The following is an 8,871-nucleotide window of genomic DNA, read 5'->3' on the forward strand; positions in this document are numbered from 1 at the left end:
AGAACACCCAATTATCTTAATCCAAATAGGTCTATTTAAGGCACATTGTATTAAAGTTGTCAAAAAAGAATAACAAAGAAAAATTCTAAAGGAAGCCAGGGAAAAGAAGACAGTAAACTACAAAAGAAATCCCATTAGATTATCATCAGATTTTTTAGCAGAAATCCACAAACTAGGAGGAAACTATTGAAAGAGAAAAATTACCAGCTGAGAATAATATATCCAGAAAAGTTATCCTTTAGATATGAAGGAGAAATAAAGACTTTTTCAGATATACAGAAGCTGAGGGAATTTACCGCCACAAGACCTCCTAAACAGAAAATACTGTAGGGGGTTATTCTACCTGAAACAAAAGACAAAATAATACAAAAGTATAAGTAAGGTGACTAACAGATAGACAGAAACAGGATATTGCAACCCTTTTCCAGAATAGGGTATTTATATACTTAAATATAACTTAAAGATTAAAGGAGGTAAAAACATTAAAAATAGAGAGAAGAAGAAGATAATATCCACTGCAATTTGGAAATGAACTCACAGCATAAATAGGGGTAATTGTGACAACAAAAACATAAAAAGGGAGGAAGTAAAGGTCTGAATTTGCAAAGGGAAATGGAGATAAGTTGCATTCAGAAGAAAAAAGTCTACTGTATATATAAAACTTCCTTTTGCATAAGCATAATGGTAACCACACCAAAAAAGAAAAATCCAAACCTGAGAGATATACCTTTTAAAAAGAGAAAACAGCCCTGGCCAATGTGGCTTGGTTGGTTAGAGCGTAGTCTTATCCTGTGCACTAAGGAGTCATGGGTTCGATTCCCAGTCAGGGCACATACCCAGCTTGCAGGTTTGATCCACAGTTGGGGCACAGATGGGAGACAACCGGTTGAAATTTCTCTCTCACATGGATGTCTCTCTCTCTCTCAACATATATTCAGGTAAGGACTTCAAAAATCAATAAATCTCTCTTTCTCTTCCCCCTCACCCATCCTCTCTCTTTCTATTATCAATGAAAAACACATCCTCAAGTGAGGATTAAAAAAAAAAAGAGGAAACAGAGGAATAAATCATAGAATATGACCATTAAAACAACAAACAGAAACACAAGAGGAAAGAAACAATGGAGACACGGAGCTACCAGAAAACAAACATAAAACACCTGTAGGAAATCTTCATATAGCAATAATCACGCTAAATGTGAATTAACTGAACTCACCAATAAAAAAGGCACAGAAGAGCAGATTTGATCAAAAACAAAACCCAACCATATGCTGCCTTCAGGAGACACATCTCTTAGCAGCAAGGACAAATATAGACTAAAAATGAAGGAGGAGAAAATGATCCTCCAAGCAAATGGCATCCGGAGAAAAGTGGGTGTGGCCACACTGATATCTGACAAAATAGACTTCAAGATAAAAAAGGTAACAGGGGACAAAGATGGTCATTTTATAGTGACAAAGGGGACAATGTACCAAGAAGACATCACCTTCCTCCATTTATATGCACCCAATCAGGGAGCACCAAAATATATAAAGCAACCACTAATGGAACAAAACGGAGAAACTGACAAAAACACAATTATAGTAGGGGACCTATGTACCCCACTGTACAGGCTCTGGTCTACTTCCAATTCATTCTACACACTTCAGCCAGAGTGACTTTATTCAAAACTTTGATGTACGTTTTACCAATCCTCTAAGTCCCTACACTCTCCCCAGCCTCAGCATGTGCTCTCAAACCATTCTTTTCCATGCTGACTGCTCTCCAATCACAGTGGACTTCTTTTGTTCTCCCAAGTGCTCCAGGCAGCTTCTCTGCATGATGTATTCCTCTGTCTGGAAAACTGTGCCCCTCTCCCCGCCTCTCTCTACCTTCTCATCTCCCTTGTCCACTGATCAGTGTTATGTCTTGACAGATGCTCTTCCTGCTACTAGGCCAGAAGCTACTGTCTAATGCTCCCCAAATACCAGAGTACTCATCTCACTTTGTAATGACACACTCATTTGTGTAATTTTTTAAAATTAGTATTTGAGAAAATGAGCTATATTTGAGGAAATGGGCTATATTTGTATACCTATCACAATGTTTGGCACATAGTAGCCTATTGTTTTTCATGCAGGCTAGAAAATGTAGCTTGGGAATGTGGGGGTTGAAAAGGGCAAGAGAGAAGGTCACTAACCAGAGTAGGATAGGAGGTTCAACAACACAGTGTGGAGAAGTTGGTACTTAGGGATGGTCTCTAATGGACCAGGCCAATAATCTTTTGGAGCAGTGATACCTGGGCAATTTTTCATTGTTGTTCTTTTGAAATACCCTTATGACACAGATTTCCAGCAAGTTAGTTAAGTAGTACAGTCAAGTTTTCCTTATTTTCTGGGAAATAAAGGTAAGATTTCATATAGGGGACTAACAAGATCAGCAAGAGATAAAACAACATATTGAGACAGTAGTTAGATGGCAAGAAGTGATTAGGAAGGGAATCCTAATAGCAGTAGTTTGAAGTGAGAGATGGTAAATGACAAGCTGGAGCAGAAATCTTTGAGAAATGAAGGAATGTCTGATACTCACACCATACGGAAGCCATAAAATATTTTATTTGGATATTAAAAGAAAAATTATGATCCAAGAAGATCTTAAAAGAACAGGATAATCAGTTTACACAAAGAGAAAGAATAGTTCAAGATTCAAACACTGATAGTGCTGGTTTGCTTAGGCAAAAGACTCAGGAAATTATTCCATTGGCAAAATAATCACATTATGAAGATAAATTCATCAAGCTACCTTAGTCTGATGCCATTAAATATTCAAATCACTTATTGATTTTCCCTTGATATGAATCTATGCTTACCCAGCAAACTTCTGGTTGTATCCATCTTCCCACATAAAACTAACCAAGAGACATCGCCCTTCAGTGTTTATAACGGTTCATTTCTCACTTTGAGTTAATAAACTGATGTTCTGATTTTATTCATCGACCTCATCACGCATGTGTTTATCTTAAAAATGAAAACACTCTCCATTTGCTGTTGGAGTCAATTTTCAAAGTTAACAAGGCTAAGTGCCAGCCTCTGGACTGAAATTCTGCCACCCTTCAGGGTCCGGTCTGAGTGGGATCCTTTTCCAAATGATTCCCCTCATTCTCACTTGAGCATTTTCTCTGTCCGTCTACCCTACATACAAGGATGTGTGTGAAAAAACATTCATTATGAAAATAAGTATAAATCTGATCCCTAAAAATTTGAGTTTATAGCCTATTTAGGAAGAAGAAACATCTTTATAAATACCTTAATTTATTCAAAATATTTATTGATTGAATAGTACTATATGTCAATGATATAGAAAATAAGTACCAGCATAAAATTATTTTAAAGACAAATTAAAATAACTGCATTTAAGATTTTTTTAAATTAAGTCAACTCCAGTTAGAGAAATTAAAGAAAAGCTACAGATAGGTGGGGAGCATTAAATTAGACTTGAAGGATGAGAGAGATTTGGGTAGAAAGAGATTTTAGGAAAGAAGAACAAAAGAGTAGAGGGATTAAGATGTGTTCAAATGCTACAAGTAAAACAATACCATTTGTTGAGTTGATTTCCCCCTTCCTACCCTCCCCCCAATTCATATGTTGAAGTTCTACCTTCAGGACCTCAAAATATAATCTTATTTGGAAATAGTGTTGTTGAAGACATAAGTACTTAAGATGATATCATTAGGATGGATTCTAATGCAATATAATTGGTTTCCTTATTTTTAAAATAAAGAAAGAGACATTTGGACATAGAGATACACATGGGAGAATGTTATGTGAATATGAGAACAGCCTTCAACTAACCAAGGCAAGAGGACTAGAGCAGATCGTTTCCTCACAGCTCTTAGAAAGAGCCAGCAGACACCCTGACCTGGGACATTTGGCCTCCAGAACCATGGGTCCAAAAAATTTAGTTGTTTAAATGCTCCCCGCCCCCCGACCCCCCGGTGTATGATACGAGAAAATTATACCATTGTTGTAATAGGAGTTTCAGACATGAAAGTCATAGGAAATAAACTAGATAGGTGCTTGAGAGGTTTATTTCTTCAAGAGTCATAAACAATTCAATGTTTTATCTTAAAGAGGATAGAAAGGGGCAAGACAATGATTATTTACCAATCCCCTACCAGTTAACAAGTATCATTAAGCAACTTTATCTCACTTATTTCTCACAGAAAACCCTAGGGAATGTGCTATTAACATAGCTATAAACTGGACACCAGCGATCAGAACCAATCTACTCTGGCACTCAATGTGTTGAGTAATGAACAAATAATGGGACTGCCTTGCTTGGGCTCAACCACTTAAAAGTGTTAGTGCAGTGATTTCTGCTTGGTAGGTTTTTCATAATATGTCTTGAGTATGTTCCCAAATGTCCTGGCTCTCTCCACAGTGCCTATTAAATGTAAGACATAATAAATTTTACCTCTATTTTAAGGGTCAGTACCTCACAGAGGAAGAGTAATTTTCTTCTTTTTAATAGGAAGATCATATGAAACAAAACGAATTATATTTTAACCTGAAAATGTATTTTCACAACTATAACTTCATATGTTCACGACCTACATACCATACCCTCTTTTTAAAGAAAATTAATTCTCTGGTTTCTAGTTCCTGGTCATCACTAGGACATGAAGAATATGCCAGCATGACTGGTCCAGGGAAAGGCTTGTCTTTGGTACCTTCTTCCTGTTTCTATGCATTCTGCTCCTTTCTTCCTTCAAGTATTTGTGATCAGATTAAGTAAAAATTAGAAGGGTCAAAAAAGACCCTTTATTTTGCCAGTAAAATCACATTTTCTAAGACTCCTTTATGCTTCATAAGCCTGATCAACTAGAGAGAGTAATAATGTAGAACAGCCCAGATCATTATAAATTCTGCTATAATGAAACAAGAGAAAGTCCTCATGCCCAGGAGATAAAAACTACTGATTTTCTATCCCTTTTCCGGAAGCATTATAAAACGCTGTGGCTCAGTCCACATGGCTCGCCCAAATCATGTGCACTTCTGGATATTGTTGGTGTTCAAAATGGATGAACATGTAAATTCTCCTAAAGAAAAAACAAACTCAGGCCCAAGCTGAGTCCCTTCTCCTACTGAGGCCTCTCTGTGCCTGTGAAGACTGGCAGGGAGACCACACATGGGAAACTGAGAGCCTCACGGAAAAGAAAGAAAGAATTCACCTCAAGGGACTGGAAAGTTGATGCGCTCCAAGCTAAGGATTATGGAGAATGAAGGATAATTTTAAGCCAGACATGCTGCTTATTACTCGGGTTGACTTCAGGTGTGGTCTCCAAATGTCCTAAGTCCTAGAAAAGAAGACCACCATACAATAAAGTAAAAAGAGCTTTTCTATAATCATCGTGGCAGCCCCAGAGAGGCTGAGGGCAGTCTGGGTGCCTGTGGACAGGAAATAAAAGCCACATGGGAAGCATGGCAGTCACGGGAGGGTCTCTAAAGCCGCAGTGCTGTTCTCGACCAACCAGTGCTTCCCTGTGACTCAGCAGGGGACACGACTCTTGAGCTGGACATTGAAGGACATAGTGCCTCACTGGGCTTCTGCCCCAGCGCCGGTGAGCTGGAGCTCTCAAGAATGAAGGAAAACAATGTTCCTTGCTGGTAGACATGTGCTCTTCCTTTTGGCTCCCAGGAGACATGGCTTCCTGGGATCTCCTAGACCCATTTGAGGGTGCCTGAAGACGTGAATGCTTCTGCAAGGTGTGCAGGTGATAGATTAGACAAACACAGTTTTAACGTTGCCTGGCGCTCTCTACTCTCCCCCCAACACTGGACTTCTATTTGAGTCTGGAATATGGCAGGGTCATTCTCTTTGCTGTGCCCTTGCTCGGCTGGCTGCTGAAAATGCTTTCTCTTCTTGGGTGGCTAGCCTTCCTATCACTGAAGTCTCAACTCAAATGTCAGCCTTTCAAAGCAGCCCTCCCTGAGTTCTCCATCCTTCTTGAAACCAGCCTCAAAGTATGAAACCTGCCTGGTTGGTAGATTTCACATCACTTAAAAGTATAGCATTTAAAAATAAATGTCTAGCCCTACTAGACTAGACATTGGCTCAGTGGATAGAGCGTCGGCCTGTGGACTGAAGGGTCCCAGGTTCAATTCCGGTCAAGGGCATATACCTTGGTTGTGGGCACATCCCCAGTAGGGGGTGTGCAGGAGGCGGCTGATCAATGTTTCTCTCTCTTCGATGTTTCTAACTCTCTATCCCTCTTTCTTCCTCTATGTAAAAAAATCAATAAAATATATTCAAAAAATAAAAATAAATGTCTACTATATATGCACTATTGTTATGTACTATTTTATTTTATCGTGTGTCTCTCCTAGTGAATTGAAGGTCTAAGTAGATAAGGCATTTCCCTTCTCCATCTCTAGTGTCTAAAATAGTACTGGGCAAAAGGCAAGTTCTTAATAGGAACTTGTTAACTGCATGAGCCCTAACCATGCAATAAGTGTGCAGGAAGAGGTTGGGATACAAAGGAGTAACCTTATGTTATCCATAGCTTACTATAAAGTGAGCATCTAGAATAATCTGGGACTCAAGGTGAATAGGATTTTTTTAAGGTAAAGGCATCATTATGGGGGCCCAGAGAGTAGCCTGGATTCAGGTGAGGGTCCCAAGGCTCATTTGCATGCCTCCTTCAGCCACCTCTTGGACTTCAGAGATATGGGGTGACAGTGGTGCTCAGATGGCCTGCTTCCCCTGTTGCAGGAGTGAAGCACAGCCAGCCATGCAGCCTTGGCTGGGCAGTATCTTTAATCTCGCTGGAGTGGCACTAAGTAAGTACCTCCTGAGAGCATGCATGAGCCTCTCTTGCTCACATTTCTTTGTTCAGCAGTTGCCATGGCACCGACCTGCCTGGTTGACGTCTAAATATAGTGATAAAAGATTTCATCTGCTTTCAACAACTAAAAGACAAATTTGAGGAGCAAAGAAAAATAAATGTTCTTGTACCATTTTGGGGGGGGCAGGATACTTTTTAATCTATTATTTTTCAGATGTAAGAAATAGAGTGATTTATAGCTTTTATTTATATTTCAGAAGTTATTTTTGCATTATCATATTGATGCTGTATTGAAGTTTGATTTTTTAAAAGATCATGAGCTTTTTTGGTAGTGGGGTGGTAAAGAACAAATGACTATGTTTCAGAATGGCCATTTTAGTCATTCTCAAGGAGGTGTTATATACATGAAAATAACCCAGAAGAAATTCCCTGAGATCACTCAGAACAATCTAGGTTAAAAAGAGAAAATATATATTGAGAGAAAAAAGGGGGGAGGGGTAGAATTTGTCTATCCAAAACCATAGCCCAAAGAGAAATGAGACCCTGCATTGCTTTGTGGCCACATATTGTAGAACACTTCAGTTTAGGAACGGCCACGCTGACAACCCATTACATGTTCATATTTATTAAAAGGGCAATAAAAGAATTTGTTCCTTTTCATTTACAAAATATTGAGCAACAACTTGAACTATGATAGAACTCACAACATGTGAGACACTGAGAAACAAAAGATAGTGTATTAAATCTCTTGAACCCTCACCTTTGCTCAATATGTGGACCACAGCACAGGTAGGATGAGGTAAAGATGTACACAAATCCTGAACCCCATTAACTCCTCCTTTGAGTACTTCCCTTAAGGTGTGGCACCCTCACTGGAAGTTCTCATTGTTACTTTGAACCAATGCCTGTGCCATTTCCTCATCTAAACCACCTCACCCCACCAGTTTTGTTATATCTATTCAGGCTTAATTCCACTCAAAACCTTCCCCTAAGAACTCCACTTCAGATCACTCATTTTCCTTAACTGCCATAATGTTTACAATATAGTCAGAGAATAATTGATATTTCTTCTTTTATATAATTCCCTGGTTTATGCTTATAGTTTTGTCTCTACTCCCCCCCCCCCTCCTTGCTTTCCAATGTCTTTGAAGTCAGTGGTCATTTCTTCATTTAACAAGCACACACCCTAAATTGTTCATTGCCCTGATCAAGTGGGAAAAAAGGCACTGAACAAAAAACGTACGTACAAATACGATAAACTGTGACAAGTGAAAAGACAAAGAACCAAATATTATGAGCAAAAAAACACTGACTGAAGCTTAGTGATAGAGGAGGAGATTAAAGCAGATGATGTAGCACAACTTGTCAGAAAGGCACTTATGGGTCTCACAAGTCACTATGAAGGGTCCAAGATGTTAATCTGAGAAAAAAGGAGGCCAATGAAAGGATTTAAGCAAGAGAGCGACATAATATGTTATATAGTCCATCACATAATTCTGTCAAGCAACCAGCCTAACTCTAGGCATAAAGTGTATTATTCAGTCCATGAAGAAAAGAACAGAGAGTAATGGTAAATTAATTGGCTCAGCACTGAAATACCTTTAGCTAGACATGCTCAGTAGTGACCTTATTTTAAGGGAACAAACTCTGGGGGAGACCACAACATGCTGTATATTGTTCTTTCTCCCCTTTCTATAGGAAATTTGATCAACTTAAATAAATCGGTCAATTTACATAGATGGCTAGAGTTACCAAATTTAGAGTTCAATCACTATTCCTAAACAAATTTTACTTTGAAGAGAAATTTTTTATCAAAAAGAAATTTTAACATGTTTAGACTCTTTATTGAGGTGAAATAACTTATTTCTCTGTCAGTTGAGAAAAAACAAACATTTAAAAGTGTATTATCCTCTCCATATGCTCTGAAAGGGGCAGCTTAGCTAAAATGATATGATATAGTTCATCAATATCTTGAAGTCTCTCTCCAGACCTATTCAAACATATAGATCAGCTGTGATGGTTTTAGTTCATGCCTTTAACCAACAAGT

General features: G+C 38.5%; 1 long non-coding RNA gene across 2 annotated transcripts in view; it reads right to left on the bottom strand.

Moving 5' to 3' along the window:
• The window catches only part of LOC107183992, a 75,876-nt gene that overhangs the window by 41,778 nt on the left and 25,227 nt on the right, over positions 1–8,871 (bottom strand). The window lies entirely within an intron of this gene.

The sequence above is a fragment of the Myotis davidii genome, unplaced genomic scaffold (assembly GCF_000327345.1).
Source record: "Myotis davidii unplaced genomic scaffold, ASM32734v1 scaffold1, whole genome shotgun sequence".
NCBI classification, from domain to species: domain Eukaryota; kingdom Metazoa; phylum Chordata; class Mammalia; order Chiroptera; family Vespertilionidae; genus Myotis; species Myotis davidii.